General features: G+C 41.3%; 1 long non-coding RNA gene across 2 annotated transcripts in view; it reads right to left on the bottom strand.

The window, feature by feature from the left end:
* Nucleotides 1–314: 314 nt before the first annotated feature.
* Nucleotides 315–15712, bottom strand: part of LOC135361593 (uncharacterized) — an 82194-nt gene continuing 66796 nt past the window's right edge. Inside the window, exon 3 of one of the 2 annotated variants that reach the window (XR_010405080.1) lies at nucleotides 315–1603. This is a non-coding gene — a long non-coding RNA (uncharacterized LOC135361593). Of the gene's footprint in view, nucleotides 1604–4160; nucleotides 6303–15712 lie in introns of those variants that run through there. The other variant, XR_010405081.1, reaches the window with a different exon arrangement.

Here is a 15712-nt window from a genome sequence, read left to right as displayed (position 1 = left end):
GCTTTCTTACCTTGGTCAAGAGATAGTACATTTGTGGCATTCTTGGATCTCTAGGAGTGGAAGAATTCCTTGAGATCTGAGTTCAGCCCTATTTCTGCAAAATTGCAAGACTTGTTCAGTACTTAACATTCCATCTGTTACCTTTTGGCAGTTGTTTTTCTTTAATCAAAGGTACTCATTACTTGAAGCTTCCTTTCACTATATGGGATGTGTTAAAGATTCATTCATTCATTCATTCATTCATTCATTCATTCATAATAAGACAGCTTAGAAAGCTAGAGAGGGTAAAATAATCACCCTTTAATTTGGTCTTTTCTTTTGCAGACAGCCCACTCCTCCCACCCCAATCAATGTTCCCAGAGCAAAAGCCTCTTCCAGATTCTGGAGTAGAGGGGTGCCTGGGTGGCTCAGATGGTTAAGTATCTGCCTTCGGCTCAGGTCATGATCCCGGGGTCCTGGGATCGAGTCCTGCATCGGGCTCCCTGCTTGGTGGGGAGCCTGCTTCTCCCTCTGCCTCTCTCTCTGTCTCTGATGAATAAATAAAATCTAAAAAAAAAAAAAAAGATTCTGGAGTAGATCATAGCAGATGCAGGCTCAGGATTCTTTGTAAGTGATGGCTTCCCAATCCCTGAAGCCAGAGGTGTTCTCCATTTTTCAGCTGATAACTCCATTACCAGGTGCTGAAAATTCTTGGGTAAAATCACACCATGATGAAAGGGATCAAATATGAAAAGAAGATTGTGGAAGACATTTCCCAAATACTTCAGAAATCTTTTAGGATATTCTGGGCTCAGCGAGGCACTGGGCTCTCCAGGACCACCTGTGTATGTGGACATGCCATTCCAAATTTAGAACTGCATGAAGCTAGCAGGAGCTTGGGAAGTTAACGTGGAAAATTTGAGGCCAACTCCCAAAGGGACAGCAATTAGTCTTAATTGCCTGCTGGTGCCACTGTGTGTTCCTCTAGGAGAATCTGCACAGTGATCCTTCCCTAACATTTGATGATGATGATGATGATGTTGATGATGATGATGATTGACGACGACGACAACTGTAAGAGTAACAGGAGCAGGCTAACATTTACTGTGCATTTACTGTGTGCTAGGCACAATTTGGTTGTTCACATATATGAAATCATTTAGTCTGAGAGCAGCCCTATGAAGTCAGTATTACGATTATTGTCTACATTTTACAAAGTTAGCTGAGGCATAGAATTCAAGTTACTTGCCCAAGGTCACGTAGTTAATAAGTGGTGGGATTTTAATTCAGGCAGTCTATATTAGTTATCTATTATTGTGTAACAAATTACCCCAAACTTAGTGACTTAATACTTATTTTCTCACAGCTCTGGGGATCAGGAATCTGAACTTGGCTTCACTGGGTCTTCTGACTTCTGAGTCTCTCATGGGCTGCATTCAAGGTATAAGCAAGGCTGCCCACACCAAGGCTTTATGAGGGAAGGATCTACTTCCAACGTCTTTCACATGTTTATTGACAGGATTCAGTTCTTTGCGGGTTGTCGGACTGAGGCTGCGGCTCCTCTCTGACTGGTGGACAAAGGCTTCTCTCAGTTGCTGGAAAACTCTCATAGTTACGCCATTAACTGTGAGGAAAATGAGAGTTGTGAATAATGATTATTTTTTAAATTCCTATTTTAAAGGGGAGGCTCAGTCGGTTAAGCGTCTGCCTTCAACTCAGGTCATGATCCCAGGGTCCTGGGATTGAGGCCCACGTTGGTCTCCCTGCTCAGCGGGGAGCCTGCTTCTCCCTCTCCCTCTGCCTGCCGCTCCCTCTGCTTATGCTCTTTCTCTCTCTTGCTCAAATAAATAAATAAATAAAATCTTAAAAAAAAAAATAAAGTTAGTGATGAGAGCAGTTTACCTCAGGAAGTCACTCTTCTCTCTTCCTCTCTCTTCTTGTCCTTTGTCTTTCCCTCTATAATTTTGTATGTCTCTCTGTGGCACTTTCTCCACTTTCATCCTGTGTCTCTCCTCCATTCCCCTCCCACCTGACCAGCTTTTTCTTCCTATCTTCTTATTGCTCTGTACTTTTCTTTATCCTTGATCCTTCTTAGTCTCTAGGTTGTCTTTCATAAAATTTTAATCTATAAAAAGTTTTTAGGAAGAAACAAGTCCACCAAGCAAATTCACAGTAAGGCAGTATGATGGTCAGTTTCATGTGTCAACTTGGTTGGGTGATAGTGCTCCGTTATTTAATCAAACATGAATCCAGGTATTGTTGTTGTGAAGGCATTTTGTGGATGTGATTGAGATCTGCAGTTGACTTTATGTAAAGGAGATTATACTCAGGATAATCTGAGCAGGACCGATGCAGTCCGTTGAAACAGATTTCCTTCCCAGCAGAAGAAGAAATCTTGCTTGTGGACTGCAACATTAGCTCTTGTCTGAGAGTTTCCAGCTTTCTTGTCCTGACAGTGTGCTCTACAGATTTGGGACTTGCCTAGACCCCACAACTGCATAAATCAATTTCTTTCAATAAATTTATACAAATACATGTATATTTATTTATGTATGTTCATTTATATAAATATACGTGTGTGTATATATGTATTTGTGTGTATAAATTTCGATCTAAATCTAGGTATGTAAAGAAATACAGAACCTACTGATTCTGTTTCTTGGGTGGGATCTTGAACAACACAGGTGGGAATGTTCAATAGTTCTGATAGGGTCTTTATAGCAGTTGGGAGAGGGAGGCATAAAAGAAGAATTACTCAAAGGAATGAATTTTCAGAGCTACTATTTTTTTCTAGATGAGAATTGTGGATGTCCCTCAAGTTATGCCATGCTGGCTACCATGTCAGCCTGAATTAGTCCTTGATGATATCCTCTTCAGACTTTTTCAGCCACTCTTCTCTGTCCCATCAAAACTTCCTTGTCATGTTTTCCATTCTCTTAGGGAACTACTTGCTAGCAAATTGTTCTATTATTCTGTTTTATTCACATTTATGCCACTTAATATAGGTTATATATATATTTAAATATATATATTTAAGTATATAAAATATAGGTTATAGGGGCACCTGGGTGGCTCAGTCGTTAAGCGTCTGCCTTTGGCTCAGGTCATGATCCCAGTGTCCTGGGATTGAGCCCCACATCGGGCTCCCTGCTCAGTGTGAAGCCTGCTTCTCCCTCTCCCACTCCCCCTGGTTGTGTTCCCTCTCTCGCTATCTCTCTCTGTCAAATAAATAAATAAAATCTTTTTAAAAAATAAAAAAATAAAATATAGAAAAAAATATATAAAATATATATATAAATATATATATAATATATAAATATATAAAAATATAAAAAAATAAAATTATAAAATAAAAAATAAAAAATAAAATATATATATTTAAATATATTTAAAGGATGATTGATGAATTTACATTTAAACAAGAGCATTCAATGTCTTTTTTTTTTGCTTTATTCATTTTTTTAAAAAATTTATTTTAATTCCAGTATAGTTGACATAAAGCATTATATTAGTTTCAGGTGTACATTGGATGTCTTAACCCAGAGATAAGACTAATGATCAGGTTCATGCACCACAAAGGGTCAGTGAAAGGGAAATACTTTAGGGCAAGAGCACCTCTTCCTTGATTCTTAAATCCTATTACTTGGGTAGCTGCCTAATTGGCCACCCATAGTCATACGACATTTCTGTGTCTGTACCAATATGTGGTCTTAGACTAACACTAAGCCAGGCACACTGCCTGTGCCCAAACTCTGCACGAAGATCACCCATCTCAAAGTGTGGCCTGAGGACCCCTAGAGGTTCCTAAAACACTTTCGGGGGGTCTGCTAGGTCCTCCTTTTCCAGCTACTTAATCTGTGCAAAGCTGTATCTTCTTCATAGACTTCAATCAAAACAACACATCACAGCAGATTATAAACAAGGAAGCAGATATGAGAATCATGTTCTCCTTTATTAAGCCATCCATTAAAGAGATTCGAAAAAATGCAGAACAATGCCATTTTTCTCACTAATTTTTTGGAAAGTGAAGTTATTTTTCATGAAATACATTACATGCAATGAGGGTATTCTTGTTGTTTCAAAATAACAATAAACAATAAAGAACTGTTTTTAAAATTTTATGTTTTAATTTCTAATATGATAAATATCATTAGATACAATCTACATAAAAAAAAGCTCTTTGTGTCTTCAATAATTTTTAAGAGTGTAAGGAAGCCTAAAACCTAAAAGCATCAGACCCTGCTACTAAAGATCATTGATTACATTTCTGCTGGACCAGGAAGCACAATATGCCTCTAGGGGTGGCTGGCTGGCCCCAGGAACTGGGAGCAATTTAGAGTGACATGGAACCTCGAGTCTGTCCCATTTGCTAGTCACCAAATCCACATAAGAGGTCATGTTTCATATTCCTCCTTATCTTCTACAGAGCCCAGCAGAGCCATGAACACACAATACACACTATAAAATTTATGGACCGATTTTTATTAATCTTCAATTCTGCAAAAAGTATTCATTTAGAATAAGGAGATATCCGCCATACAGCTCAAGAAGCATAATGTCAATCTCAAAAGCTAAAACTCAAGCAGTTTGGGAGACCCCCTTCTTCAGCCCGGAGACTGAAGCCTTTTCTTATGAGCCCATGGAGTCACCACGTTCAGGAGATTCTGATATTTTCCTTTGGTTAGAGACACAGGCAGGACATGACAGCAGTTTTACAGCGTGGAATCTTAGATAAACTATCAATTAGTGCCTGGCGATATAGAACCCAAGGTGTATGACTTGTACATATGCTCTATTCGAGTACAGTTTTGTTCTGTTTTGTTTTTTTGCTAGAGAGAGAGCGTGGGAGAGAGAGAGCGCACGAGAGCACAAGCAGGGGGAGCAGCAGGCAGAGGGAGAAGCAGGCTCCCCGCTGAGCAAGGAGCCTGATGCGGGGCTCCATCCCAGGACCCTGGGATCACAACCCCAGCCAAAGACAGACACCCAACCGACTGAGCCACCCATGTGTCCCTCGAGTACAGTTTTTAAGTCCAGACTACAGCATGGTTACAAGTGCTGAGTCAAAGCTCATCTTGTTGGCTGTGAGATTTGGAGTAAATTTCTTATACTCTATCAGCCCCAGTTTCCCTATCTGTATAATGGGAATAATAGTAATATGCCTTGAAATGATGGAGGTGAAAATCAAATGCTGGACTGTACAGTAAGCTCTTAGCCTGTGTGCCTGGCACATCGAAAGACCTGGAAAAAAATGTCAAATACTACTATTATCTATCTAACACTTCTTTGTGCTCGGCAGAGTAGCGGGGCTGGGAAATGGACTTTCTGTTCTTATTTGGTAGTTAATATTTAATATGCTAAGCACTAGAGAGACCTACTGTTTCCCATAGTCCTTGCTGAGGAGGGGAAAGGAAAATACAGATCTTGTCTCGCTTCTTTTTCATTCTCAGCAAAAGCCCAAAGGTGGAGGAAAAGGAAGAAGAGGAGAACAACCACTCATTTAGTAAAGAAAATGTGCTTCCACTCTGATGTGCTGCATGTGAGTTTGCAACAATCCCCTTCACTCCAGCCAGATCCTATTTGTGTTCCAACAGGCACTTCTCCTGCCGGGGCAGAAAGACCACGGGGTTGACCGGGCAGTGTATCTGTTTGCTGTGGGTCCTCGGGCTGCCGACTAAGTCTTGGGGCAGAGTTGGTTTTCAGGTCTGGAGCCAGGAAAACATACCCCCCCTTAATGCGCACATACTTGCAGTGTGACACATGGCTTGGAAGCCGGTCACTTAGACTGGAGCGGCCGCCTGATTTGTTTCCCGGGAAAGATTGTCTTCATGAGATATTATTAGGGATGAATGCTGTGAGCGCTGTGCACTGGGGACAAGGCCACCTAACTTCAAAGGCTCCCCCCGCCTCCCCAACCCCCCGCAAGCTGGGCTGTGTCAGCCGCAGGCCCAAAAAAGATCTTTCAGTGGGGAGAGCACTGTGACTTGCCCAGTAGCTGCAATTGAGACTCAAAGGGCTGATTTCAGGCAGGGATAGGCTGTTTGTCTGGAGAAGGGCTCGGGGACTGCTTTCATGTGCCGCTGAAGGAATAGAGAGCAGCGGGGATTCAGACCGAATGACTAGCTCTGGTATGTGCTTGAATTAAAACCAAGGTAAACAAGGAAACACCTGCCACTTCACCAGTGGTGGAATTGGCATCACAAGAGGCAAACTAAGGCAGGGGGTTGGGACAGGAAGGTGTTGAAAATGAGCTGGACCAATCCACTTGTTCTAGAAGATGGTGCCAAAATAGTAGAGAAGTTGAAAGTAGCAATGCCATGTAACATCTGCAAAGAAGCAATAAAATAAAATAAAAGCAGATTATTTCACCAGAAGAGTGAAAGGCCAAGGAAAGGGTACAACAAAACTTTGGTGTTTTTTTTTTTAAAGATTTTATTTATTTATTTGACAAAGAGAGCAAGAGAGCACAAGCAGGGGGAACAGTAGAGGGAGAGGGAGAAGCAGGCTCCCCGCCAAGCAGGGAGCCCGATGCGGGGCTCGATCCCAGGACCCTGAGATCATGACCTGAGCCGAAGGCAGACGCTTAACCATCAGAGCCACTCAGGCGCCCCAAAGCTTTATGTTTAACAGGCTGTTTCCATTACTAGTGGACAGAGGAGGAGGAAATGGGTTTCTCCTTGCCTGTTAGGAATTTGGGTAGCACCATGAGAACCCTGTTGCTACAATGACAGTGGGGAGGAAAACAGGGAAGCTAATGGAACACATGCCTCAGTGAATCTTTTGTTTTGTTTTTTAAGTAAGCTCTATGCCCAATGTGGGGCTTGAACTCACAACCCTGAGATCAAGAGTCACACGCTGTACTGACTGAGCCAGCCAGGTGCCCCACCTCAGTGAATCTTTAAAACATGAGTGGCCCCCTTGTGTTAGGAGCGACGCAGGGCCACCTTTCAATTCCAGGCAGTGAGTTCCAAATACTGTAGTGCATGATTTTCTACATACTCTTTTGACCTAAAGAAACACTTCCATTATTACCCCAGACAGCAATGAGGCAATAGCAGGGATGAAAAATAACCAAGGCGAGAAATAAAAATATCAAGTAGCAAATGAAAGTTTCATTCACTGATGAATGAAACAGGATTTTTAGAAACAAGGAAGTATGAACAGGAAAAAGTGGGAGATTGTTGGCATGCTTATTTTAATTTTCTAAGTATATGTTCTTGTTCTAAGTATATGTTCTCAACAATTTGCAGCTCACTCCAGATTCTAAATGGCCCTTCCTGAGTTTCACACCTCTACATAATTAGGTTAGGTCGCCCCCTGGTGGCATGGAGCTAACCTAGCTTCTCATAAAGCATGTGTGTCCTCTGTTACCTCTTGGATTGGAGTTCAGTATTCGGGTATATAGCGCTTTCACATACAGCAAATACAAACTCACAACTTTAACAGAACGAAGAAACAATAAACATCTAATTATGGTTCCTGTTTTAATTTCTTGTAAAGAGTTCAGAAAGCAATTTGGGATCTTGAAGAACTTAAGGAATATTTTCTGCACTATTGTATTAAAAGAGGTGTCTTTAGGGCGCCTGGGTGGCTCAGATGGTTAAGCGTCTGCCTTCGGCTCAGGTCATGATCCCAGGGTCCTGGGATCGAGTCCCGCATTGGGCTCTCTGCTCCTTGGGAGCCTGCTTCTCCCTCTGCCTCTCTCTCTCTCTGTCTCTCATGAATAAATAAATAAAATCTTTAAAAAAAAAAAAGAGGTGTCTTTATAAGGATACTGTGTTTGAGGTTAATCAGATATCTGCTAAATAAGCTTTCCCTGTTGATGGCAAATAAAACATTCTGATTTATAAAGGTATGTTCTCAGTGAAGACAACCTTCATAAACCTACTTGAACCTCAAAAGGAAAAAAAAGGCCAACAACCATTGAAAATATCTGAGAGATAAGAAAAAATTTAATTTCAGTAATTGTCCAAGCAACAAGATTAATCAATAAACATGATTCTAATCTTGATACCATCATTATCTAGCTGTGTGTTTTTGGATTTCATTAGATCCTCCAGTAGTCTAAAAACAAATGTCTTAATATTTTGCTTAAACTACCTCCAATATTACTTGTGACCCAAATATTAACCAAATTAATATAACTCAATATTAATTCTCTCCAGGAGACTGTAATCAGCACAGACCCAATAATATGTACATACACATTATAAAGACAATTATAAAAATAGTGAATGCATGAGGAAATTGTCCTCTGATTATGTGGAAGACACTGGGAAATATGGCAGAAATAAGCATTAAGTTGACATGTTTGGGCACAGCTACGAGGAGAGAGCCTGGCAGTTAATTTTCAAGGTCAGATTTTGGAGGAAGAGGCTGTGATGAATCCAACTTTGGTCAGAGAGGCTCACACAGGTCTATATAACTGGAGCTGTGAATAGGGTGAATAGGATGGGGCAGGGGCAGATAACTCAATAGATGTCCATGGCAGGCACAAACACCTGTCAGTCTTAAAAAATTGAATGACCTCTTGCTTTGACCCTTAATAAGTATGTGTTTATGCTCCTGCTATTGTTGTTGATAATTAATGAAGTACATATTTTTCATTTATCTCATTAAATTTAGGTAATATAACCAAAGCTATATTATTCAGTTAATATATTCTAACCCATGCCAAAAAAGGTTTTACGGCCCTATAGGAGATTTCTTACAAGGAATATGGTATAATAAAAAAATTAATCTCTAAGGTAAAAATGCATCTGAGCCTTAAATGTCTGCTATAAACCTCTATAATTTGGGGGAAAAAGTCAAATTTTAATAAGATTTGAGACAAGAACAAAGATCATTGAGAGAGTACTCTTACTATGTTTTTGCCTAATATTAAAATTCATACATTAGCTATTTCCTCTGGCATTGCAAACCAGTAGGATTATTAGTTAATGTCCATTTTATTAATTAGGGGGGAAAAAATCAAAGGATTTCTCAAGATCACAGAAAAAGTCCTTAAAGAGTCATCATGGTTTTTGTTTGATCCATCCATCCAACCATCCATCCATTTATTCATCAGATATTTATTGACCAAATCTGTATATTATGTATGTACCCTTATAAGGGTAGCAAAGGGGGGCACCTGGGTGGCTCAGTGGGTTAAGCATCTGCCTTTGACTCGGGTCATGATCCCGGGGTCCTGGGATCGAGTCCCGCATCGGGGTCCCCGCTCTGCGGGGAGCCTGCTTCTCCCTCTGCCTCTGCCTCTCTCTGTCTCTCATGAATAAATAAATAAAATCTTAAAAAGAAAATAAGGGTAGCAAAGGTGAATAAGATATAATATCCCTGTATGCAAGTAGTTTGCAATATAGTAGGACCAATCAGACAGCTACATGTATAAATATAGAAAGTAGGCTAAAATAGGTGCCTTGGAAGTCATAGGATTGGAATTTCAGAAAGTAAAGACCTTGAAAATTATTCAGTCCAACTTCTCTCATCGTGTATAAATATTCAATAGAATATTTGGTATCCAAGGTCTTAACACTGAGTATATATATTGTACTATCTATAGCATATATATTATAATACATGAAGAGTGTTAAGACCCGGGAGATGTGTATATACTTTATATATATATATAATACACGTTATATATCTTCCTCTGGTATACTATATATAGCATGTATATTATAATACATGAAGAGTGTTAAGACCCGGGAGGTGTGTATACACGTTATATATATATATATATATAATATATATATATATATATATTACACATTATATATCTTCCTCTAGTGTACTATATGTAGCTTGTATATTATAATACATGAAGAGTGTTAAGACCCGTGAAAGTGTATAAAGTGTATACACTTTATATATATATATATAATACACATTATATATCTTCCTCTAGGTTGTGTTTTTCCAGAGAGGAACTGAAAATCTTTCTGCATTCTGGTTTGCCCTCTTTGGATTGTATCTGTATTGTCCTTATATGTACTGTTTAAATTGGATCTGATCTACTCAGGAGTGTAAGGGGGCCATTTTATCTCATGATATTTGTTATACTTCTAATGAATTATACAAAAGTATGGAGCATCTATGGTACATTGAGGGCTTGCATTATACTTGAAGTCAACTAAAGCTCCAGATCTTGCTGCTCTGGCCATCATCCTGGCCAGGGAGAAGTACGGTCTGTGGTGGAGAGAGGGAGGGGTATGGGTGGGCTAGTTAAGGAAATGTTTCTTGCACTTGCTGAGTCTTTAGACAGAATCTGGGCACGTGGACAGAGGAGTAAATAAGGCTGGCTCCTGTCCTGGGTTTGGGGACCCAGGCTCAGGAGAAAATCAAAAAGAGAGTTCTGGATGAGGGCAGGCCAGAACACAAGGGAAATTCAGGGAAATTCAACATCTAAGAAGCAAGTTGAGACAAAAATCAAGATCCATAGTAAAATGGCTTCAGTAAGGAACAGACAAAAATAAAAAGCAGGTTTCAGAGGTGGAATCCAGAAAGGTAACTCAAAGCAATTTTAGGTCTTCCAGGGGTGAGCCCCAAGAAGAAGAGGGAGCTGTTAAGAGGACAAAGCCTGTTCTGGCATCTTCACTTAATCAACATTCACCCTGCACCATGCCCTGGGCCAAGCACTAGCTGTAACAGGTGAAGAAGACCTATGTCCAGATCTCAGAATTCTTACAGCCTCCTTTGGGAGCTAGACATAGGTCATCCCCCTCCTACATGATGTGGTTAGTACAATGACGGAGAACACACAGGGCCCACAGAAGAAGAGCAAGAGCTCTGGGGGAGGCACTTGTCTCATAGGTTGCAAAGGAGTTGAGTGGATGGAAGGAAATGGGGAGGGACTTTCTATGATGGAAGAGAAAAGTCAAGTGAAGGCCTAGAGGATGAGAAGAAGCTCATGTAAAAAGGAGCTCCTTGTAGTTCTGTGTAGTTAGACTGTCCAGTGTAAATCACTGTAAGTTGATTTTTTCCTTTCCTGTACTTGAGACATTATGGTTAGAACCTAAGTAAAGGTCTTTACACTTATCAATTTTAGTATTTATATTATTATTTTTCCCTCTTATAGTAATCTTAGAATATCTTTAAAGTATCAAAGGTTTTTTTTTTTTTTAAAAGATTTTATTATTTATTTATTTGACACAGAGAGAGTCACAGCGAGAGAGGGAACACAAGCAGGGGGAGTGGTGGGGGAGAAGCAGGCCTCCCGCCGAGCAGGGAGCCCGATGCGGGGCTTGATCCCAGGACCCCAGGATCATGACCTGAGCCGAAGGCAGACGCTTAACGACTGAGCCACCCAGGCGCCCCAGTATCAAAGTTTTGTATTCAGTGTCTTCCCAGGCTACAGATGACTGGAAAATTTGATGAACATTCTTTCTCTACCTTCTTCCCAGTCCTTGACTGAGAAAAAATAAAAGGTTGCATAGTGTAGCACCAAGTCCAAAGCCCTTCAGTATTCTCTAGAGGTCTCCTGCCAAATTGACATTATTCCAGCAATCAACAGCCCACACATATGGTTGTCTAATTAGCTAACACTCTGCAGTAATGAGAGCTAGTATGGCTATTTGTGTACAGGAACGGCAGGTTAGGATAACTTGGGAAGGATCCAGATAGAAAAGCACACCCGCCAAAAGGGAGACCCGGCATCAGAGAGCAGATCCACATGTCAATGCCAGAGGGAATCAATGCAACAAGTAGCAGCCCATATCTGGAAATCATGGTAACAGACAGTAAGCAAGCCATCAACTGGGAACGGCAGAGAAGGAGAGTTACATAACGTAAGAGCCTTATTCCAAAAGGCGAGCGGGACAGGGTGACAAGGCAGATATTTGGAAATCTAGGGGGAAATTTATCAGCAGGAAAATAATCTATGATCCGGTGAAACCCCAGCTGCTAGTCAAGCTCATGAGCAAGGACTTAGATTCCCAGAGGAAGATATAGTAAGATCAATGCGTCAGTCCTGGAGTTATAAAAAGGACCAGGAATGTAATAAAGATAAGTAGTAGAGCACAGAAAGCAATTAAGAGCTGGGTCTAGTTAGGAGAACTTGGACACCGAGTGGGGACTTGGTTTCAGAAGCAAAAAGGAGACTAGAAATGCAACAGATAGAGAGCTGGACAGGCCACAAGTATGACTCGGACTAGATCCCCTGACAGCCTCCAAGTAAGGCTGAACCTGCTGTTGGGGGATCAATGGCCCAATATTCAAGGAGAGGAGAGCTACAGAGGCCAGGAATCTGCATGTCAATAGTAATAAGCAGCTCATATTTCTACACCTGGTTCACACTGTAAGACTCAGTCACACGCCTTGCTCAGTTGGGGAGGCCTCTATTATTCCCCTGAGTCTTCAGTCTTACAACCTTATCACAAAAGGCAATGAGATGATGCTGGTATAGCTTGCCCTCACTGTAGGAAGCTGATTTCCAGTGATTGCTGCTTCCTTTCTTTTTTTTTTTTCTTTAAGTGCTCACAGACTTGTGTTTCGTAATTCATCCTAATTTTGGTGGGTGGGGGGATAACATAAAACTCTAAACAAAGCCAAGCAAAGTCCAATAAAGGGAGAGGGTGGTTCCATGACTGGGAAGAAAATACGGACAGTTTCAGGCGATATATGCATTCATTCTTGAAAAAATGAAGAGTACATATCAACTGGTGGGATGGGGGTGGAGAGAATCATCCAGTTTGAAGGAACATTTTAAGAATAGTCGGAGGTGATGTTAGACTGTATAACCCAGTTTAGCTGGGGTATAAAAAGATAGATTGGAGTGAGGAGGAGACAGATATTTGAAGCCAAAGAATATGAACTTTGCTGGGGATATAATGGGCAGTAACTAAAAAGTATTTTCCTGGCCATAGTGGAGCTTTAAAAAGAGTGATGTTAATAGTGAGAAAGTATCAAATTCCAAGGGAGGGTTACTCTATATTATTATTATTTTTTTTTAAGATTTTATTTATTTACATATGTATGTATGTTCCCACCTATCTATTTATAGAGAGAGAATGAAATGGAAAATGTGATTACATGTTAATTTTGGGGGAACCGGGTGAAAGGTATTCTGGAATTCTTTGTACGTTTCTTGCAACTTTTCTATACATCTAAAATTATGTCAAAATAAAAGTTAAAAGAAGAAAGAAAACTCATAATGTGGGGCTGGAGTGTAGTGTAGTAACTGCTCAGGAGACTCTCAAGGGGCTAGTGCAATTGTCCAGGTAAGAGGTGATAAGTGCCAGATGGTGAGAGGAATAGACAGAAGGAAGCGAGAGGCAGTCTACAGGTAAAGGTTCCTATATTTGGCTATTCAATATATATGATACAGGAGCTCAAACTACTTGGAGTTTTCAAGTCAAAGTACCAGAGAGCATGAGATCACCTTCACAGCGAGAAACATCTGCTTAACGATCACAGTAGAGAATTACTTCTAAGAATTCAAAATAATAAAAACTATAATTTCAGGAAAGAAGCATGAATGGAAAAACACAGACTGAAACTAGAATCGCTGAACATGTAATAGGTAAGTTGAACATTTTCTGTTGTTGTTGAAGTATCTAATTAAATTTAATTGTGGCCCAGCTGGTAAATTTTTATTTGTGCAACCAGCCAGAAAAGAATGGCATTAGTCCTCGATGAAGACGAAAGGGCACAGGACTGCTGAAAGGTAAAAAGCAAGCAAAGGTAAAAATCTCACCATCGTGGTGAGATTTGCTTTCAGAAGAGTGCATGCTGGGGGCTGGGGGCTGGGCTGCCCCACCCGCTCTGGACTCCCAGTCCTCCTGTTGAGCGTGGAGTCCTGCTCCGCTCTGTGTCATTAACAGGCCACGCATGTGACCGGAGCTTCCGGGTGCCCTCTTGTCTGCACTTTCATATCCTGAAATTTTAAGCATCCATCCTCTTTGCTTTTCCCAGCAAGTTTCTTCTCTTATCAGTGATTATGGTAGAACGTATTATTTGTTTGCAATTCCTCCTTCCCACTCTTGCTTGCCAAGTAGACTAGCCCTCTCACTGACTCTGGACTGGGCCATGTAGACGAAATGACATGCACAGTTCTAAGCGGAGGCATCACCTGTGTCTGCTTCGCCTCTTGTCCTCTCTTCCTCTGCCAGAACCACATGTCTTAGATAATGGCTGTTCTTTCAGCCTGTTCCATGTGGACCCAAACCCTGGACCCCAGTCTAGGCAAGCCCAACAAAGCCCAGCCAAACCACACAGAGCCACAGTTAGCCCAAGAGACATATGATAGAGAAGTAGAGGTTTATTGTTGTAACTGCTGCATTTTGGGATTGTTTGTTACACAGCATAACCACAATAAAAAGAGATGAATAATTATCAGGCTCTCATCTGTTTGGTTTGCAGCTTTCACTCACCTGTTGCATCTGATGGTTATGAAGCCTTCTTCAGAACTGAACTCTGACTTTTCTGGTCTCTCTGGCCTCCGCTTATAAACTACTTTCCTCCATGGATCATATGGTTTGTGGGCACCCTACCTATAACTCTGACCCATACTAGCTGTACCCTGGTATTTGCATCCCCACTGGTGTTTACAGGCCCACAGAAGAGGAAACAGACACGAGATGGGCAGTATTCAGAACACAAAGTTTCTTACTATGTGAAATTCAGCTATTTAGAAAGCTGTCCTCTTTATAACACAACTGAAAAGGAGTGAAATATAATTGGGAAAGTGAAAATCATAAGTATTCCCATAGTTCATGCCCAAGAGTAGAAATGTATAACTCAGGGGGCAGCTCCTCACTCAAAAACGACATGCTTTGGGGCACCTGGGTGGCTCAGTCGGTTAAGTGTCTGCCTTCGGCTCAGGTCATGGTCCCAGGGTCCTGGGATCGAGCCCCGCATTGAGCTCCCTGCTCCGCGGGAAGCCTGCTTCTCCCTCTCCCACTCCCCCTGCTTGTGTTCCCTCTCTCGCTGTGTCTCTCTCTGTCAAATAAATTAAAATCTTTTTAAAAAATGACATGCTTTTATATTGCATGCACTTTCAACAAATACAGATACACGGTTTTTAAGAACACACCTGCCTGGGGCGCCTGGGTGGCTCAGTTGGTTAAGTGACTGCCTTCGGCTCAGGTCATGATCCTGGAGTCCCTGGATCGAGTCCCGCATCGGGCTCCCTGCTCGGTGGGGAGCCTGCTTCTCCCTCTGACCCTCCCCCCTCTCATGTGCTCTCTCTCTCTCATTCTCTTTGTCTCAAATAAATAAATAAAATCTTAAAAAAAAAAAAAAAAGAACACACCTGCCTGGAGGCGAAAGGGAGTGCTGAAGGCAGGGACACCCACGTCAGTGAGAAGGAACAGCTGCCATGTTGATGGGAAGCGAGGAGACAAAAGCCTGTGAAGGAAGGTGTGAGAAAAAACAAAAAGCCCAGTGGCAAGTATCCCTACAGACCATGGGACATCTTAGTAGTACAGTAGATCAAAGTAATTGCTGGAATTTTCTTTTAAATCTGCATTTAGCTATCTGAATAGAATTTTTTTTAAAAAAGATTTTATTTATTTATTTGAGAGAGAGAGAGAGTAAGTGGGAGGGAGATTGAGAGAGAATCTGAAGCAGACTCCACGCTGAGCACAGAGCCCAGTTTTGGGGCTGGATCCATGACTGCGAGATCATGACCTGAGCCAAGACCAAGAGTCGGACGCTTAACCGACAGTGCCACCCAGGCGCCCCCTGAATAGAACAGTTTTATGAAAAAAAAAATTCTCACAGATACGTGAAAAGGTGTTCA

This window comes from Mirounga angustirostris, unplaced genomic scaffold, assembly GCF_029215605.1.
Source record: "Mirounga angustirostris isolate CCGP_5_RB_7025 unplaced genomic scaffold, mMirAng1.0.hap1 SCAF_9, whole genome shotgun sequence".
Taxonomy (NCBI): Eukaryota; Metazoa; Chordata; class Mammalia; order Carnivora; family Phocidae; genus Mirounga; species Mirounga angustirostris.
This window is presented reverse-complemented; position numbering and strand designations above follow the sequence as displayed.